The sequence below is a fragment of the Canis aureus genome, chromosome 12 (genome assembly GCF_053574225.1).
Source record: "Canis aureus isolate CA01 chromosome 12, VMU_Caureus_v.1.0, whole genome shotgun sequence".
In the NCBI taxonomy this organism is placed as follows: Eukaryota; Metazoa; Chordata; class Mammalia; order Carnivora; family Canidae; genus Canis; species Canis aureus.
In genome coordinates this window covers 17,857,520-17,878,506 of record NC_135622.1, presented here as the reverse complement: position 1 = coordinate 17,878,506, position 20,987 = coordinate 17,857,520, and positions in this window count along the sequence as shown.

Sequence of the window (20,987 nt, the reverse complement as noted above, 5' to 3'; positions counted from 1 at the left end):
AACTTCCAGATGGATGATAAAAGTATATGTAAGATAAATGAAAACACACACACACACACACACACACACATCAGGAAAGAAGAGAGAGCATAAGACTATTAAAATAAAATATAGGTTACCATTTATTGTGATCCTTTATTTTTCTTTTTTCCTAATCACACCAGGCAAGATGGAATCCAAAAAATAAAATATAGATACATAGGTACATAGAGATAGTTAAGTGTATCAATAGTACCTGTTGGTTAAGAAGTCCAAAGGCTAGTTTAAAAAGAAAGTACATATTGGAAAAATTATAGGTTAACATAGTTTAATATAAAAAGCACTTACTTCAACAAATGGTGCTGGGAAAAGTGGATGGCCATATGCAGAAGAATGAAACTGGACCATTTCCTTATACCATTTACAAAAATAAACTCAAAATGGAGGAAAGATCTAAATGTGAGACAGGAATCTATCAAAATCCTAGAGGAGAACACAGGTAGCACTCTGTGACCTCAGCCACAGCAACTTCTTGCTAGACTCTGTTTCCAAAGGCAAGGAAAACAAATGCAAAAATGAACTATTGGGATACAATAGTTGAGATACAAATCTTTGCACAACAAAGGAAACAGTCAACAAAACAGAAAGACAACCAACAGAATGGGAGGAGATATTTGCAAATGTCTTATCAGATAAAGGCACAGTATCCAAAATCTATAAAGAATTTATCAAACTCAACCAAAGATCAAATAATCCAATCAAGAAATGGCAGAAGACATGCAAATGGCCAACAGACATGAAAAAAATGCTCAAAGTCATGGAAATACAACTCAAAACCACAATGAGATACCACCTCACACCAGTCAGAATGGCTAAAATTAACAAATCAGAAATGACAGATGTTGATGAGGATGTGGAGAAAGGGGAACTCTCTGACACTGTTGGTGGGAGAAAGGGGAACTCTCTGACACTGTTGGTGGGAGTCACTGGTGGAGTCACTCTGGAAAACGGTATGGAGATTCCTCAAAAAGTTGAAAATAGACCTACCCTATGACCCAGCAATTGCAATACTGGGTTTTAATACCAAAGACACAAATGTAGTGATCTGAAAGGGCATTGCATACCCCAATGTTTATAGCAGCAAGCCAAACTATGGAAAGAGCCTAGATATCCACTGAGAGATGAATGGATAAATAAAATGTGAAATATATATATATATATATATATATATATATATAGTATATATATTAGTATATACTAGTATATATAGTATATATAGTAGTGTGTATACACACACACACACACACACACACACACAGAATGGAATACTATTCAACCATCAAAAAAAATGAAAGCTGGCCATTTGCAATGACATGGATAGAACTAGAAGGTATTATGCTAAGTGAAATAAGTCAATCAGCAAAAGACAACTATCATACTATCATATGATCACACTTATATGTGGAATTTAAGAAACAAAGCAGAATCACAAAAGAAGAGAGGAAAAAATAAAACAGATGAAATCAAAGAGGAGACAAACCTTAAGAGACTCTTAATCATATGAAACAAACTGAGGGTTGCTGGGCAGGGGATGGGGTAACTGGGTGATGGGCATTAAGGAGGGCATGTGATGTAATGAGCACTGGGTGTCATATAAGACTAATGAATCACTGACCTCTACCTCTGAAACTAATAATACATTATATGTTAATTAATTGAATTTAATGAAAAAAATCTATTACAAAAATAAAAAATAAAAAGCACCTATGAAACAATTAGAAACGCCCCTATTTATCTTTATAACCACAAAAAAATATTTAGACTTTCTAAGCCTTTATTTTCTTGTTTTTAGAAGAAAGTGATAAAACTATTGTTTCTGTACATATGAGGTAATTTAAAGTATATAAAACTTATTTCAGTTGTCTGGCACATAGTAACCATCCAATAATAGTTACTTAAAAAGATTATTTTATACCCTGATTAATTATAATCTCTTTACCATGGTCCATAAAGTCTTATATGATCCCACCCCTTCCTATCTCACAACACTCCAGCACTTGAGGATGCCACACAAGTTGTTCTTTGACACTTGGAGACCTCTGTATGGTTGGCTTCTGCTCATCATCCAGGTCTCAGTTCAGTGGTGACTTTCCCAGAGAGGTCTTCCCTGGCTGCGGCATCTAAAGTAAGCCTTCCAACCCATCCTTGACCACTTTCTATCTTGGAAGTTGAAATTCACACTATCTCTGTGCCTCCTTGTATTTGGCACAGTATGGTGGGTTGAACTGTGACCCTCTAAAAGCTGTATTAAAGTCCTAAGCCCCCATACTTATGAATGTAACCTTATTTAGCCATATGGTTTTTGCAGATATCATGACGTTCAGATGAGGTCATACTGTTTGGGGTGGGCTCTCATTGAAATGACTGATGTCTTTATAAGGGAAAGGAGAGAAATACTAGAGGGAGAAACATAGAGGAAGCACAGAGGAAAGATGGAGGCAGAGATTGGCATGATGAGGACACAGATCAAGAAGCACCTGGGGCCACCAGATGCTGGAAGAAAAGGAAGCTGACTCCCCTATAGCTGTAGAGAAAGCAAGGCCTTGCTGACACCTTGATTTCAAACGTCTCACCTTCAGAACTATGAATAAATTTCTCTTCTTTGAGCTGCCCAGTTTGTGGTAATTTGTTACAGCAGCCCTAGGAAACTGTTACACGTGGGCTGAAGTTAATTTGTTTATTTTTGAAGTTCTGTTTATCTGTCTCCCTTCAGGAGCATGTGTACCTGTGACAGCAGGAGTTTGTCATGTTCACCACTGTGTTTCCAGCGGCTGAAATAATGCTGCCTGCAACACAGTTGGCACTTATCAAATGAATGGATGAATGAATGAATGAATGAATGAATGAATGAAATGAATACAATAAAAAGTAAAATGTAACTTATTACAAATGACCAATAACTATATTGACAACTTCTCCACTTTAATAATCAGTAGTAATCAGAAAGATCTTCAGTTAAATTAAAAAGAGATAAAATCATTAATCTATTAAATTGATAACTGTTTAAAAGTCATGATAATAGCCACTCTCAGCAATGATATAGTCTTAAACAATTCTTTCTTACTGCTGCTAGGTGTTAAATTGGTATAACATTTTAGAAAAAAGAATTTAATAATACATATTCTTTGACTCCTTTAATTTATTCTTAGGGAACATTCATAGGGATGGATACTGGTTTTTTTTTTTTTTTTTCTATAAGCATATTCCTGCTGGAATTGTTTATAATAGTTTAAAACTTGAAACAAATGAAATAAATGATAATAGAGGATTGGCTAAATAAATGTTGATACATTATGAATTTTATATCTATAAATATAACTTTATATAAAATATTTTAATAACAAGATGTGTTCCTGTTTTATTAAATGAAAAAATATTAATCTATAAAAAAGTAATCTACTACTGTCCCAATTTTGTGAAGATATAAGTGATTTTGCATATTTTATATATGTATATTTAGATACTGAATATGTTAATGGTAGTTATCTTTGGGCTGTGAGATTCAAGCATCTTTTATTTTTTTCTTTGTGGTTTTCAGTATCTTCCTACATTTTCTACAATGAACAGTTATTATATTTATAGTCAGGAAAGTTATAAAATAAGAATTGAAGAAATCCCTCTTTCATGGCTCAGCCATAACATGTCCTTGGATAATGCTATCGTACCCTTTAAAAATGATAGGCTTGAATTTTCCTGTCATTAATACATTTAAGTGTAAAGACTTTCTATAGCTAATGATGTAGCACACAAAATAATTAGCCAATATACAAGTCAGAGTTCATTTACACTTCTCTTGGGAAGCCTAATAATGTGTTACCTTAACCTGTACCTTGATTATACCACAGTTTGATAAAATGCAGAATAGGAGACAATCCAGCTGTAAACACAGCAGTAGGAAGCTCTCACATATTTTCTGTTCCATAGAATGGGAATGGCTTTAATGAAGGCTGAACAGTTGATCTAAAATTATTTTCCTTAGGAGAAAAAATGTCCTAATTAGTGAATTTGTTAGTATTGTTGACCACTTTTTTAAATTATAAAAAAAAGGGGAGAAAAAAACACCATGAGTTTAAGAATTTAGAGTTTCATATAGAAATCTAACATTCCTGACCGCATTTAAAGGCACCATGGGTGTTTTGTGAAGATAGAAATGAGAAATGGAGTTGGCAAAATCTGTGCTCTAAAATAACTGGAAAAATGATGCCTTTGTCATTCCCCTCCACTGGTAAGAAGGAATTACAGACTCACAGAGAGTCTCCTGGGGGTGGGGGGCAGGGCTGACTATAAGGGATGCCAGCCTGCATGCCAGCTTGGTCTCTGCCAGGTGCTGGCTCTGCACTCTTGTGTTATTTATTTAATTCCCAAGGATCCTTTCCTCATCCTTAAAATTGCCTAATAGTATTATCTGAAAACTTTCTTTAGTGCTTAATAAGTACTTTGAAAATTGTAGTAACTGCCCTTTCTCAGGGGAAAAGAGTGCATATCTTCGTTCTCGACTCCCAACATTCTGTCATTATTCTTGCTTAGCAACATACCCATTGCTTTTGGAGCAATTCACTTAACTATGATCAATTTACCTGGTAGTCCCCTCCTGTTGGGACAGAGTTGGACTCCTCTGTTGAGGTCTTAGGATAAACTTGCACCTTATTGACTTACTTCAGCTATAATTACCAACCAAGAAACCCATGCCTCCCAAGTCAAAATAGAAAGTCAAAGAAAGGTTAAAGACCAAGTCTTTTCCTATCAACTGAGAGTTAGTGTCATTCTCAGTGTTTCTTCAAGCCAGATTTATCTCTCCTCTGTGTTTGAGCTGTCTCTCGGTTTGAGCCATTGGTTCTCTAAAGCAGACAAATCAATGGCCTTTAAACTCTTTGGCTGGAAACATTGGCACTTAGCGAGTTAGTGTGAAATGGTCCTGCATTAAAACAACATTGCAAAACAAAATGTTGGTTGATCATATTTATAAGCTATTGTTTTTTTTTCCCCCCGGTGCCTATTCCTACATCTTCTTTGTACTAAATTATGTTGTACTTGCACTTGGTAGAATAGTATGACATGCTGTTTTCCGAATTAAACCATGGTTCACTTGAAAATTTTGAGATCTTTTAACGTTATTGCACTGTCTTATCTTTCCATCCTTCTTTTTGACCTATTTCTTTTGGCAAGGCAAAAATTAATTATAATTGACAAGGTTTTCCTTATGGTTCTATGATGAAGTTCAGAATTTTGAACCCTCTGAGGACATTCAAAGAGAGCATCTAAGTACCCAACACACATTTTCTACTCAATTATTATTTACTAGCTGAACAAACAAATGAATGAAATACTGAACATCAGTGACAATCATGTCTTAAACTTTGCATCAGATGTAGTAATACAATCCCAAAATTGTGAGAGTGATTATGGAAGAACAACCAGAGTTCCCCCTACTTAGGATGCCTTTGCAGCTGTAAAAGAGAAGGAACAAAAATCAGCTTCAGGGCTCTTTTTCAGGCTTTGGTGAAGGGATAAGGTAAGAGCTGATTTGGAATTACAACTATAGTACATTCATCAACACAGTGCTCTGGTCCCAAAGGACACTCAGAAAATGTCCTTTCTGATTTTCTTCTAACTTTCACTTTACTTTCTATCTCACAGGCATACCAAAATGAACAACAGAGAAACGAGTCTCACACATAACAACCTACATTTGCCAATCAGTTTTGTACCTTTGTGTTTCACCTAGACATTTTTCCCCACATCAGCTTACACATTAGAATTAATCTGCATGTATCTCAAGGGTTACTCAAGTATGAATAAGCTTCGGTTTGGGGACAGTGTTTTTCTAAGGCTGAAAATAAACCAATTTTAAGAGCTACACCAACTTAATAGTTATCATAAAGCCCCAGAGGCAACATGAAACGGAAAGGCAGTGACCTAGAAAAGTTTGTTTGCTTTTGTTGAATAATAACCACTTTTAAAAAGCATTTTGCTTTATTTTGAGCTGAGGAAGGCTTGCTTTTCTCTTGTCAGTGTGTTTAATATTTTATACAAGTCAAATAAAATGTAGTGATTCTATAAACTTTTCTTTGAGAAAGCTCTTGCCTGAATCCATACTGAGCAGAGTGACCCCAGTTGTGACAAAAGTATTAGGAAAATGTGATATGATATTGTCAATTTCAATGTCATGAGAACCGTATTAGAAGTACATTTTAAATATATGCATTGTGTGTCATGCTATTTTAGGAAAATATAATAATGCATCACCCCCTATGAAGGATATTTTGCTATTTCCTATCCTATCTCTTGAACTTTAATCACCTCTCAAAGGCCAGGGCTCTTTGCCTTCGGATATTTGGAATCAGTTAAGCTGCTGAATTAGTCTGTGGTCAAAATAGAAGGATGAAAGAATTGAATTATATTTTGAACTGTGGGACATTATTGTCCTTTCCATCCTTGCTATTAGCAGGAACGTGCATTGGCTTTTGCAAATGAGAGTGAAATTTTGAAATAACTGCAATTCACTCTATCAGATGGACAAGTGAGAGGTGCTAGAGAATGCTCATATACGCACATGCCCAGAACACATTACATGATTGCAATCTTCTTTCATGTAGAAAATATTTCATTCACCCTCAATGTACAAGAAAACACTTAAGAATATGGCAAAGTGTGAGTAAGAGGGCTATTAAAAGATCAGCTCAATATCTTCTTGCTGAAAACTCACTGTGGTATTGGCCTTGACATGACCTATAGAATTTTGTGTTGGCAGGAAACCAACTTTGAAATTTGTTCTGTAGCAAATCATTGTGGCAATATACTTCCAGGAATTAAATCCTTTACATCGCATGGCAGTGTTGCCAGAGAGCATGTAGGGTCTCTTCTGATAGGAACCATGAAGGAGGCTTTGGCCAGAAATTTGAAGCCATATGTTAGTCCTGTCAAAAATGATATGGATCTGCTTACAAAAACCTTGCTCAGTGGCTTTGCCAGGAACCCTGTGGCTGTGTCCTGCCGGAAAGCCATTGCATGCATTATCACTGCCAGAAATTGATGCTGCCCTGGGATAATCTAACAGCTCTAAAAACCCAACCTCTGGGTTTCTACTGCCAGACTTTAACTATTAACAGAGCCTGTGAGTGTATTACAGGGAAATAAGGCCTATTTGCCCTCTCTAGGGGTGAGGGTGGGCAAACCTGTTGGCTTCAAATACTTGAAGTTAATTAGCTTTTTGGAAAGAATTCCGGGCCAGGATGATATTAGTTATTTGTTTCCTGATGTTAATGGACTTTAGCTAATATTTTCCCAGGAACAGACTTGAATGATAGTTTTATTTATAGAGGGAAAGTGGACAGATAAAAGTAAAAATCAAGGTATTTTGTTATATCTTGTTATAACAGAGGAGTTAGTACATTGTAAAATATTCTGAATATCAGCTGAGTGTTTGCTATGTAAAAGCTAGGATAACAAGAGTCCTCAGCCTTGATATTTGTAGCACAAAACCAGTTGATGACAAATAATTCCCATATTCGGAAGTGTAGTCAGTATTACACATGGACATTTTACTTTGAGATGAATAATACCAGAGTGGAAAAAAAATTAAAAAAAAAAAATACCAGAGTGGAAAACACTCCAAGTAAGCCCATTTATATATTTGGCATATTTGGGATTCAAATTTTTAAAAAACATTTCAATTTTGAATTAATGAGCATGTTTATCAAAGTTGTGTAAAACTGTGTTACACAAAGTATGGTCCATGGGCTGATGCCAGTTTCTGAACTGTTTTTAATCGGCACACAAACAAATAAGTACGGAAAATCAGGGGAAGTGCTTAGAGAATTTACAGCAATTTGATACTGCTGAAATTTTTTTTATTGTATTTGTAAAATGCCAGTCTGACATAGATTGGAGATTGAAATACAAAAGCTCTACACCACAGATAGCTTGAAGAGCACCTGCCCTAGAGATGGCAAACTAGTTACCACATTCTTATCTCATAATTAGACATTGCTAATAACTGATTTAACCATTCCTTTATTGCTGTTCATGTAGGCTTTATCCATCATTTTTCTATTACTAATGACTCTGTCCTACAATCTTTGTACATTAATGTTTGAGTACCTTGAAACTTCTGTAAAGAAATGTTAATGGGTCATCCAGTGTCTCCAATGTGAGTCACTTCTAATTTATTTCCATTCTGGAGAATGCAAAGCAGGATATTATTTTGTAGAAACTGTGGAGTTCTTGTATATAAGCTTCCTTACCTATGTGGTTGGCCCCACTGGAAGAACCAATACATAATTTTTCTTATTAATATTAGATATAAATTAATTCACAAACTTACTTTGACCCTTAGTCTCATCAAGGTAAAATGATGTTGGGTTCATGGTCACATGGCTCAATGAGATTTGTGTCCCATAATTTCTACATCATCCATCACCTATTACCTTTACCACTCAAATTCTTAACAAATCTGGGTTTCAAATCCTGCTGCTGACCCCCACAGACCATATGCATTTTGTTTTCAAGATTAAGTATCCTTAAGTATCTAGTACATCTCTATCTTTTACCCAATAACTACTTTTAGAGAACCCAACCTTAGCTGGATCCCACACTGGGCCCTGGGATTACAGCAGGAAAAATGGTGGAGGACATCTTTGCTGTCAGGGCACTCACTATGTTGCAGGGGAGAAAAAATGTTAACAAATAGCTACACATATTATTATATAAATGACAAGATGAAAAAAGAGACTCACTGAAATTTAGTATAAGTAATGGAATTATATGTAGTTATTTAATATGATGACATACACCTATATTTCCAGAACATACTGTTTGGAGAAAAGCAAGTTATCAGAGCAACATATATAAAAAGTAAAAACATATTCTTGCAATCGTATATGTATCAATGCATAGAAAATAATATTTGGGAGGAAATACACTAAAATGCTAGTTATGTAGTAATCTGTGCAGAAGAACTTGGGAATCATTTTTCTTTTATTCTTTGTACTTTGCTGAAGAGTTTCAATATTTTACTGTAAGCCTTATGAATTCTACAAAAGAAAAAAATGTTAGGTAATTTTGAATTGAATATGTTTTTTTTCTAATTTTTTGTTTGTCTTTTAGTTATGTTTTTAGATATAGATTTTAATTTACCATATTTTACCTTATAACTTCTACCTTTGATGTCATGTATAGAAAGACCTCTAAAAAATACTATATTAATAATCGTATTCTGAATATTTAAAGCTAACTTAAAACACCACCCCATTTAAAGACTAAATAGTTACATACCCTGATTTATTTCTAGGCTTTGTGTTTGATATACTTATCTGTCCAACTGTGGTGAATATTATCTTATTTAAAGTATTTTGAATGTAGACATAATTTTATATTCTTTAATATTAGCCTTCATATGATCTTTATATTTCCTTTCTATTATTTTTTTTCAAATTCAAACATGAATATTTCTTCCTTGGAATGAATAAATTACATAAAATTATTTGAGAGAGAATTACCATATTTGTTTAAATTGAATTTGGAGGAATTTTAGAATAATTTTGTAAAATTATATAAAGATATATACTTAGGATTTTGACTTAAGTTAAATTCAACTAATTTAGGAATTACTTTTATATTTGTATTATTCAATATTTCTATTCAATACTAACTTCATACAATAGCATTATTTTTTTAAATCAATGAAGTATTGGAATTCTTTTAATATTTGTCTCACAGATTTATTTTTATCATTTTATTATTTTGATTTTCTTATGTACTTCACATATCTTGTAATTGTGCTTCGAATATTTATTTTCTATCAGATATCCATTGTGTAAATACCTGTTGTTATCGGGTGCACAATCTTTTAAAATTAAAATTACCTGTTAGTTGATGATGATATGCCAAGTAATTATTCAAGTGAGGAACTTTTCATATTTTTCTGAGCTGTGGGAAAGTTTATTTAGTAAGACCCTTTCTCCTCTTTCTCTTTCTTTTATCTTTCTCCAATATGAAATGAACATCTATTTCTTAAAAGTTGGTATCTGGCTATCTCCCTTTCTGCTCTTTTCCATTCTTTAGATTTGTGGTTTCATATTTGATCTATTGTTCTTTCATTCCTAGAGCCATTTTGTCTCTCCACAAGGAGCCAGAGAAAAAATTCCGTTTCGCCTTTGAGCACTGGATTTAAAAATTAGATAAACCATTATTAGCACAACCTCACAGCATGGGACTGGATGAGAGGCACCATATTTAATAGATGAGTGCAAATTAGTTCAGGGCCTTAAGAACAGGTTTCCAAAATGTTGAAAATTTTAAGACATATTTTTTCAGGCTTAAATTTAATTGTTTTAATACAAGTTCCAGCCCCATCTATTACTGAGATATAGTAGTATAGCTAGAGAACCCACATGGCTTATATACCATTCTCAAATAGCTCTGTTTATTTCCTCAAGTATGTGGTATATAACAGCCATTTTCAAATGTAAAGTTCTAGCAATTCTAAAATCTGTATCGTTGAAAATTAAGTGATTCAGTTTTTCTTTGTATTTCTACTTTTTAAAAATCAAGTGATTTGGTTTTATTTTGTACTATTATTTTTATTAAATAATTATTTTTGAGTCCTTTCTATATGCCAAAAGTTGTTTATATTACTATCGATATCGTGGTGATCATACCAAAATATTGGCCTAGTTGAGTGTATATTTGGAGGGTAAATCATAAGTACTTAAACATATACATATATTGGATAATAAGTATCTCAAAAATATAAAACAGGACAATGAGTTTAGAGAGTGATTGGTGGGTGCTGCTACTTTAGCTAACATTGTTATATGAGGCCTCTCTGAAAAGGTTGAATTTAAGGCTAATATTGAAAGGCAGACAGTCATGCCAAAAGTATTCCAGAGAGAGGAGAGTAAATGCAAAGAACCTAAGGTAGATCTAAGAATGGCCTTCTCTAGGGATGGAAAAGAAACTTGTCTTTTTGGAGCATATAAATAGGAGGAAATTGACAGGAGCTCTCAGAGATAGCCTGGAACCTTGTCTATTGTGTAGGATAGCATTGAACTCCATTGGTTTCCCTCACAAAGATCATGCTTTATCAATCATAGCAATCTGTTGCCTACCTAGTAACCGGTAGATACTCAATAAATGTGGCTTGAAATAAATATAGTTTCTCAAAAGGAGACTATATCTTTAATTATAGCTATTGTTTTAAAACATAAACAGAAAAAGTAAAACTAAAAGTTGATTATGAATATTGTTGTCTTCTGTGTAGCAGAATATATGCCTCAGAAGCTGATTTTTCCCTCTTTTCTCACAAATTCTAGAAAATGAAATATAATTAACTCTCAATAAGTTTTCCATTTGGCTAGGAGAAAATACTGACAAACAAAATTAAATTTCCTTTAAAAAGTAATTGTTTCATAAAGAAAAACCTAAACATTAAGGACTGTTCTTATTTCCAAGAATAATGAGTCACATTTTTATTCTGTTAAAAGCTACTGAACAACTGTAGTGTTTTGAAATTTCAAGAACATCATTTGCATTCAATTTATGACTTTTCTCTTTTTTACTCTACTCCCATTATGGATGGGGTGTTTTTTCCTTTACTTCTCATAGTCAGAGTCCTTTTATGTATTGGATAAATTCTGCTTATCTTGACTAAGAGAATGTTTCATCACAACTACCACCATTACCCTCACCACCTCCATTACTACCACTTGCTTCTATGGCAGGCCCACACACTGGCTGCAGCAGTTGTTATACCTTGGAAATGCTCCTTCATGATTTGCTAACACTTGGATTTCTTGGACCTCCCCACGAGGCTCCTGAGGCCCTGGCCCCTCTGCTGACCTTGCTCAGTATTTACCTCCATGAGGTCCAATGCCAGGCCCCCAAGATGCTGCTCTAACATCAGAGTCTGAATCTGTTCTGAATGACTGGTGACTATGATATGTTGATTACAAAATATTTTAAATATTCCCCTGCTTCTATGAATCAAACACTCACATTAGTAGGCAATGTGCCTACTAATATACTTAATATAGGAGACTACCACTGATATACTAATATATCAGATAATAAGAAAAAAATCAACATCCCTGTGTAGTTAGTATTATCCCCATTTTATGGATGGGAAAACTGAAGCTTAAAAGATATTGAGTGACTTGTCCTAGAGCACACTGCCAGTACTAGCTTAGCTAAAATTAACCCAGGACTGTCTGATTTGAACACTTGCATTATCAACCAGGTTTTGCATTTCTCTGGTATTAGAAGCTGTGTGGGTATTTGTGGTACATGCATATATCCTTTATCATCTGCAATAAAAGGAAAAATCAGAATATGTTTACCAGCCTGAAATCTACTGGATGTGGGAGGGACTTTCTGGGAAAGGCTGATACCTATAGGGTAGAACATTTCATGATTAACCCTCAAGGTCTATTGGTAAAATATCTGTTTCCATTCTGAGCTCTATTTAGAGATTTTGATGTTTACTAGAGGAATATTTCTAGGAAGGACAAAACAATACTTCCCCTGAACTAAAATCTAAGTGAGACTATTACCATGCTATTTTGTTCATGTTAGTTGATAAATATGCTTAACAAAATGTTACGATGTTGTCCAAGTAATAGATCTTAAATATCAAGGGATAATTGAATTGTTGTTATGCTGCTATGCTGGGGTCAAAGAGGAATACAAATGACATTCTTGGGATTCCCTAAGGGACATGTTTTTACTGCTAGGTTTAAGAGCAACAAGCAACAAAAGACTACCGCAACCCTACACAGGCACAACCACAGGTTTAGATCTATTAGAAGTGAGGAGTGCGCCATCCCACTGTGGACAGATTGCTGACCATCTGAAGTGGTGGGTGAGAAAAAAGTAACCTTCAGCTGTTACTAGAGAAGGGAAATAATAAATCCATTTCATAGCTAGTTTCAGAATTAAGTCACAGAATTAATGTACCATATATATGTGTTTCCTTGCTTTCCATGTATAGGATGGATGTGTGTGCATGTGTATCTGTGTGTGTGTCCGTGTTGAGAGATAGAGAACATATTTCAGTTTCCCTCATTTTACCAACTGTTGAATATAATGGGTTCTGCTACATTTATGACTCAGTAGCTTGCCCATGTACAGATGGTATTCAAGCAGAAGTAAGGAAACAGTACTATCAGTAGATCATGTTGACACAGTGCAAAATGTGAGTCTCCTTACAAGGTTATGAAGTGAGAATTTTGCTTGTAATACATGATAGTTGCATTATGGTAAGCAAGATCATAATTTTGAAATGCAAGAAACATATATATTAATGTTGAACAACCAAATTTTTAGATTGTAGGTCATATTTATCATTTTTACAAGTCCATTATTAGAATATCATTGCATGTTTGGGAACTTTCTCTGTTTTGCCTTGATAGGAATTAGAATCCTCTGTTTCCTAAGGAAACTGAGAAGTCAGCCTCCTTTGCAGCAAAGGGGCAGATATAGGATGCAGACCCTGACATTTAAGCCCACCTACTCCACCTTGAAATGGGAGTTTGCAATTCATAAAAGTGGGAACACTCTATATTCAATTTTGGTGATGGTGGCATTGGTACAATATCAATTTTCCAGATGCAGCAGTACACATGTGGTATCCTATATTCTGTACATCAACATCAACGGAGCAAACTAGAACATCCAGCATTCAGTGAAAATGGCAGTGGATAGACCTCACAGTGTATAGTCACCTTTAATTCCAACTGTTTCTTTAGTGTTATATCAAGGATGCTTGGTCATTCTGTGGGTGATTTAATATCCTTTCAATAAATTCTGTTTTTTCCTATTGCTCCCATTTAAATACTCTGGATGATATATTGGATTTTCCCACGGTAGCTGGTCATTTCAGTGCAGATGTGGCAAGATGATGTCATATTAAACATTCTGACTCTGATTTTCATCATGGACAGTGCTGTGCCCAAGATCGTGAGATGTTCCAAATTTATTGTATATCAGAATGGCCAACCTTTGACGTAGGATGGCCCCAGGAAGGAACTTTTCACCTATCTATTATCTTACAGGTTAAGACCATGATCCTCAGGGACAAACTGGACGGCCACTCTGACCAGGTTCCCTACATCCTGATCTGGCAGGACATGATGGAGCATCCTACTCCTTGGCTAAAACCATTTTTACCCCCCAAAGCAGGACCCACAGAGATTCTAGCCTTGTGGAAAGCCAAAAAGGAGACCGACTCTATGCCCGAAGCACCCCTTCATCTGGTCTTCCAGGATTCCTCCCCAGAGGACCTGATTCTCCTGCCCCCCTACTGGGCATCCCTCCCCACTTCCACCCCTCCGTTAGAGGCATCGGGGGCTGCAGAAGGGGCGCCACCCCTCCCTGACGAGAGAGTCCCTGTGTGCGGGCCAGCAGCAGGGACACGCAGTCGGACCCACTGGACAGCCCCACCTCTGAATGTGGGGCAGACCGAGTCCACCGCCCTTCCTCTCTGCACCATGGGTCTCCCCGATGAGACTGGCAAACAGCTAATGTTATATTGGCCATTCTCCACCAGTGATTTATATAATTGGAAAACCCAAAATGCAAAGTTCTCTGATAATCCGAGATCTAATCGGGCTTTTAGATACTGTTCTCTTTACCCACCAGCCTACTTGGGATGACTGCCAACAGCTCTTGCAGGTTCTCTTCACCACCAAGGAAAGAGAACGAATTCACGTGGAAGCCCAGAAGTCTGTCCTGGGAGAGGACAGACAGCCGACTCAAAACCCAGACCTCATAAATGCTACCTTCCCTTTATCCCGCCCCAACTGGGACTACAACTCAGCTGAAGGTAAGGAGAGACTCCGGGTCCACCGCCAGACTCTAGGAGCAGGTCTCAAGGCTGCCGCGTGCAAGCCTACCAATCTGGCCAAGGTCTATGATGTGAGGCAGGGTAAGGATGAGAGTCCAGCAGCCTTCTTAGAGTCATAGAGGCTTTTAGACAGTACACCCCTATGGATCCAGAAGCCCTGGAAACAAAGGCTGCAATTATCATGGCTTTTGTTAACCAGGCCGCTCCGGATATTAAAAAGAAATTGCAAAGAGTAGACAGGCTGGGAGAGAAGAGCTTGCAGGACTTAGTGACAGTGGCAGAACAAGTCTATAATAATAGAGAATGTCCAGAAGAACAACAAACTACGTGACCGGCAGACCCGAAACCTGGCCAAGATCCTGCTGGCCACAACCATGGACGACCCACAGGAAAGACGGAGGCACCTCAAGAAGCTGGCTTCAGGGACAGGTGAGGAGGATGGCCCTGGTCCCCCTTGGGAGCGCCCTAAGCTGAACAAAAACCAATGTGCCTATTGCAAAGAGGAGGGCCATTGGGTAAAAAGCTGCCTTAACAAAAGATCTAAGGTCCCTGCCAAGATCTTAGAAATGGAGGACCTGGACAATTAGGGGAGTCAGGGTTCGGCACCCCTCCCCAAGCCCAGGGTAACTCTTAAAGTGGAGGGAGGGGCAACCTGTTGAATTCCTAGTGGACACTGGGGCACGACATTCAGTTTTATTACAACCCTAAGGGAAATTGGCAAACAAAACTTCATGGGTGCAAGGAGCCACGGGCACCAAACAATACTCATGGACTACCCGAAGAACTGTGGATCTCAGCACGGGCCGGGTATCCCACTCCTTCATGGTCATCCCTGAGTGTCTCTACCCGTTGTTAGGTCGGGATTTGCTCACCATAATGGGGGCACAAATTTGCTTCCACCTCAAAGGGGCAAAAGTCCTAAACAAGAAGGGGCACCCAATTCAGGTGCTTGTCCTGAGTTTAGAAGACGAATATCGTCTCCACCAAATGCCCTCAGCGCCAATGACTGACATTGACCATTGGCTGCTGGAATTTCCCCAAGCGTGTGCAGAAACTGGGGGAATCGGGCGGGCCCAGCATCGACCTGCCATATACATAGTACTAAAGCTGGGGGCCGACCCTGTTAGGGTCCGCCAATACCCCATGCCTCTAGTAGCACGAAAGGGAATCACACCCCACATACGGCGACTACTGGACTCGGGCATATCAAGGCCCTGCCAATCGGCCTGGAACACTCCCTTGCTGCTGGTTCAGAAACCACACTCTAACGATTACAGGCCAGTCCAGGACTTGAGGGGAGTCAACCGGTGAGTAGAGGATATGCACCCTACGGTCCCAAACCCATACACCCTCCTCTCCACCCTGCCTCCAGACAAAACTTGGTATATGGTATTAGACTTAAAAGATGCCTTTTTCAGCCTGCCTTTAGCACCCAAGAGCCAAGACCTCTTCGCCTTTGAATGGACGGACCCTGAGAAAGGCATCAATGGCCAGCTCACCTGGACTCGACTACCACAAGGATTCAGAAACTCACCGACCATCTTCAATGAGGCCTTACACGAAGACTTGAGTGAGTTCTGTTCCGAGCACCCACATTTAACTTTATTACAATATGTAGATGATATCCTGTTGGTGGCAGAGGACCAGGACACATGCCTGCGAGGCACCAGGGACTTGCTCCAGACCATAGCGGCCCTAGGATACCGGGCCTCAGCTAAAAAAGCCCAGATGTGCAGAACAGAGGTGCACGGAATCAGAACTGATTTCCAGGACCAGCCACTGCGGAACGCGGACACCACCTGGTACACGGACGGCAGCAGTTTTGTCCAAGAAGGACTCAGATATACTGGGGCGGCGGTAACCACGGAGTCAGCTCAACGGGCAGAACTGAGCGCACTGGCCAAGGCGCTGACCATGGGGGAAGGTAAACGCATAAACATCTACGCCGACAGCAGGTCCACCCTCACCACCGCTCACATCCACGGAGCCCTTCACAGGGACAGAGGGCTCCTGACAGCAGAGGGAAAGACCGTTAAAAACCAAATGGAGAGGGATCCCTGGGTGGCGCAGCGGTTTGGCGCCTGCCTTTGGCCCGGGGCGCGATCCTGGAGACCCGGGATCGAATCCCACATCAGGCTCCCGGTGCATGGAGCCTGCTTCTCCCTCTGCCTGTGTCTCAGCCTCTCTCTCTCTCTCTCTGTGACTATCATAAATAAATGAAAAAAAATTAAAAAAAAAAACAAACAAACAAACAAACAAACAAACGGAGATCCTTGAACTCCTGAGGGCCCTCTGGCTGCCCAAGGCCCTGGCCATCATCCACTGTCCGGGGCACCAAAAGGCAGACACGCCAGTAGCCAGGGGAAACCGGCGAGCCGATTTAAAGCAAAAGAGGTGGCCCTTCTGGTGACCCAGGTCTTAGTTACCACGCTACCTGATCCGGGGGCACCGACCCTGCCGGACACCCCCGACTATACTGATGCGGACTTACAGTGGATCAAACGCTTGCCTGTGACCCAGTGCTTGCGTGGCTGGGGGAGGGCCGCAGACTCCAGCATCATCCTGCCAGAGGAACTAGGACGGCGAGTCCTATCCAGAATGCATCAGAGTACTCACATGGGGACAAGGAAGATGGAAGACCTCCTACGACATGCAAAGATCACTATTAAAAACTCTCAAGCAGGGGATCCCTGGGTGGCGCAGCGGTTTGGCACCTGCCTTTGGCCCAGGGTGTGATCCTGGAGACCCGGGATCGAGTCCCACATCGGGCTCCTGGTGCATGGAGCCTGCTTCTCCCTCTGCCTGGTTTCTGCCTCTCTCTCTCACTCTCTCTCTATCATAAATGAATAAAAATTAAAAAAAAAAAAAACATAAAGTCACTAAAAAAAAAAAAACTCTCCAGCGAAGATCGAACAGATTGTGGCGAGCTGCCGCACATGCCAATTAACAAATGCCTCCGCCCATGGATCTAACCTGGGCACCTGGCCCCGAGGGGACCGCCCAGGAGCCTACTGGGAAGTGGACTTCACTGAGGTGCAACCTGGAAAATACGGGTATAGGTATTTACTAGTGTTTGTAGATGCTTTTTCAGGATGGACAGAGGCATTTCCCACCAAACATGAAACGGCACAGATCCAGATCGTGACCAAGAAACTGCTGGAAGACATCGTACTGAGGTGTGGCCTAAGCTGAGGGCCCTCTACGAGACTGGGCCACCCCCGGACCCCCATCGATATCGGCCAGGTGACTGGGTGTACGAGCGGAGATACCAACAGCAGACACTTCAACCTCGCTGGAAGGGCCCCTACCTCGTGATCCTGACCACTCCCACCGCTCAAGGTCCACGGGATTACTCCCTGGGTCCACTACACCCACGTCCGGCCAGCTGAGCCACACACCGCTCACGGACTTTGTTCCAGAATGGAAAAGCCAACCAGACAAGGACAATCCCCTAAAGCTAAGACTGCGCCATTCTCACTTATTTCCCACCTCCAAGACTCCCTAGTCCGAGGTTGTCCTTCAAAATAGAAGGGATTAGAATTAGTCTTCTTACAACAAAGGATGGGGGGGGGGGGGATTATGTGCTGCCTTAACTGTAAATAAGAGCGAGAACAGCAAAAGGTTGGTGAGAATCCTGGTTTAATCATTCCCCTGGCTCACTCTGAGAGCAACCTGGACCCATGATTGGGTCCTGCATAGGATCCTCTGAAAAAGGGGGGAATGTGGGACCCAGGAAATTTAACAAAATCCCCTACCCCTGCACAAGCAGAGCAGGACTGACTCTATTTTGGGCTGCACCCGCCTTGCGCTGACCTGCTTATTGCTTAGGGTACTGCCCCGCCCTGATCAAAGACCAGGACACACCCTAATCGGAAATCCGGCTCAGCGGACCAGCATGACTGTGCAACTTTCTGCATATCCCATTGGCCACCGGCCCCTATAAAGTTGCTAAGCCTCTTAGTCTCAGGGTCCAAGTCCCTGATCCGCTGCGTCGGTTTACTTGGACCCAAGCTGGAGCTTGTAAATAAACCCTCGTGTGATTGCATAAGTGTCGGCTCCTTGGTGGTTTCTTGTAATCGCGATCTTGGGCACAACAGACAGGGAGTTCCTGTTATATTCTCACTTTGAATTTTTATTGGAATTCTAAATACATCATTAATGAATTCTCTCCAGAGAAATATGACAGCCTCTAGCTAAAGTTTGAAAAGTCAATTCTGATCAAATGCATCCAGTCCAAAAAAAAAAAAAAAAAAAGCAACCAGTCCAGAATGTCACTTTATTCTGTTTTTCCCTAGTGACCATAAATGTTTAAGATTCTTTCTGCCTTAATTTAAATTCCCCAGTTTGGTTTCAAATAGTATCCTTGTGAAAACAATTTTTCTTCTTCTGTAGTTGAGGCTTTCAGTTATAACGAAACCGATTTTTAGTGTGTGCAGTGGAAGTTTCCAATTAATGAGATTAAAGAATCTGAGTTTTCACCTCTTTCTCTTAACTAGATTTCACAATGATTTTTAAAGGTTAACTCATCACTGCTTCGGGGATCCATGTTTTAGGTCTATTGACATCTCATTACTGAAGTAGATTTCATTATATCCAGACTCATTATGAATTCCAAAATACTATACTGTCTTCAACTCCTTCTCTAACATCTGGGGTGCCATAATTGTTCATTAAACAGCCACCTCTGAAAAGCTTGCACTTTATTAAGTAGCACATTAATCTGATTGCTTGGGGCTCTGAAAAATTGTATGTTAATATCTGTTGACCTTGCTTTTCCTGTTGTGTATTTTCGGCAACTTGTACCCACAATGATGACATGGTCATCAAATTCTTTTACTGTTTTCTTAATATCAGAAATCTCCTTACTGGAAAAATGCTTGCTATTCATCACTAGATTTTTAAAATTATTTTTCTAAAAAGAAATGTCAGCTTCTTATTTGGAACATCAAGCCATTTTTAGTAGTGTCTTAAGAAAATTATTTTCAATGTCTTTCCCCAAGGATTTAGTGGCTGGCTTGTATCATGCTCTGATGAAATATTTACCTAGAATAAGCCTGTTTTTTTAAACTGGAATTGGAAGGGGGTCAATTCTGAGGATAACCTAATTTAAAAACCATCTCATTCCTTTTTAAAGACTTTTGTTTTTGTTAAGTTTATTGCAAAATCACGTATTTATTTAAAAGAACTAAATCTTTAAAAAATGCAAATAAGTAAATGGAAGAAAATAAAAATCATCCACAATTCCCTGATAGCAAGAAGTAACATTTTGGTCTCTCTCTATCCTTCACCTAATCATAGACTTCTCTATTCAATCAACCAATGTTTTTTGAGTGTACATTAATGCCAGGCTCATGTCCTGGCAACACAGTAGTAAACAAAACAAATTAAAAACAAACAAACAAACAACCTCAGTCCTTTATAAGATATATAATCTATTTGAGAAACAGATACACAAATACACACACACACACACACACACACACCATCCTAATACATATTCTGTTAACAATATGCATGTTCAGAATTCTTCACATCATAAAATATTTAAAATGTGTTCTTAAAATTGCAGTGGAATATAAGTAATTGAAAATCAACTATTTAAGAGCATACGGTTCAGTGGAACTCAATACATTCCCAATATTGTGCAATCACCACCTCTGTCTTATTCTAAAATGTTTTTATCACCTCAAAATAAAAACCTCCTCTCAATTAAGCAGTCACTTCCTATTCCCCACCCCTTTGCCCCTGAGAAATACTTAGCTGTTTTCTGTCTTGACTTTTCTGAATATTCTTAACATTTCATAAATGGAATTATATAATATGTTACTTTTATGTCTGACTTTTCTCCCAACTAGCATAATGCTTTTGAGGGAACATCCATGCATTGACACGCATATCATGATTTCATTTTGTGTGTGTGTGCTGAAAATACTCCGTTGTATGTAAATACCACATTTTGTTCATCTATTCAATAGATAATGGGCATTTGAGTGCTTCCACTTTTTAGTTACTGCAAATAATACTGCTATGAATATTTTTTTTTTTACCGCTATGAATATTGATGTGCAAGTAAATGTTTCTGTACTTTTTGTTAAGGATATATATCTAG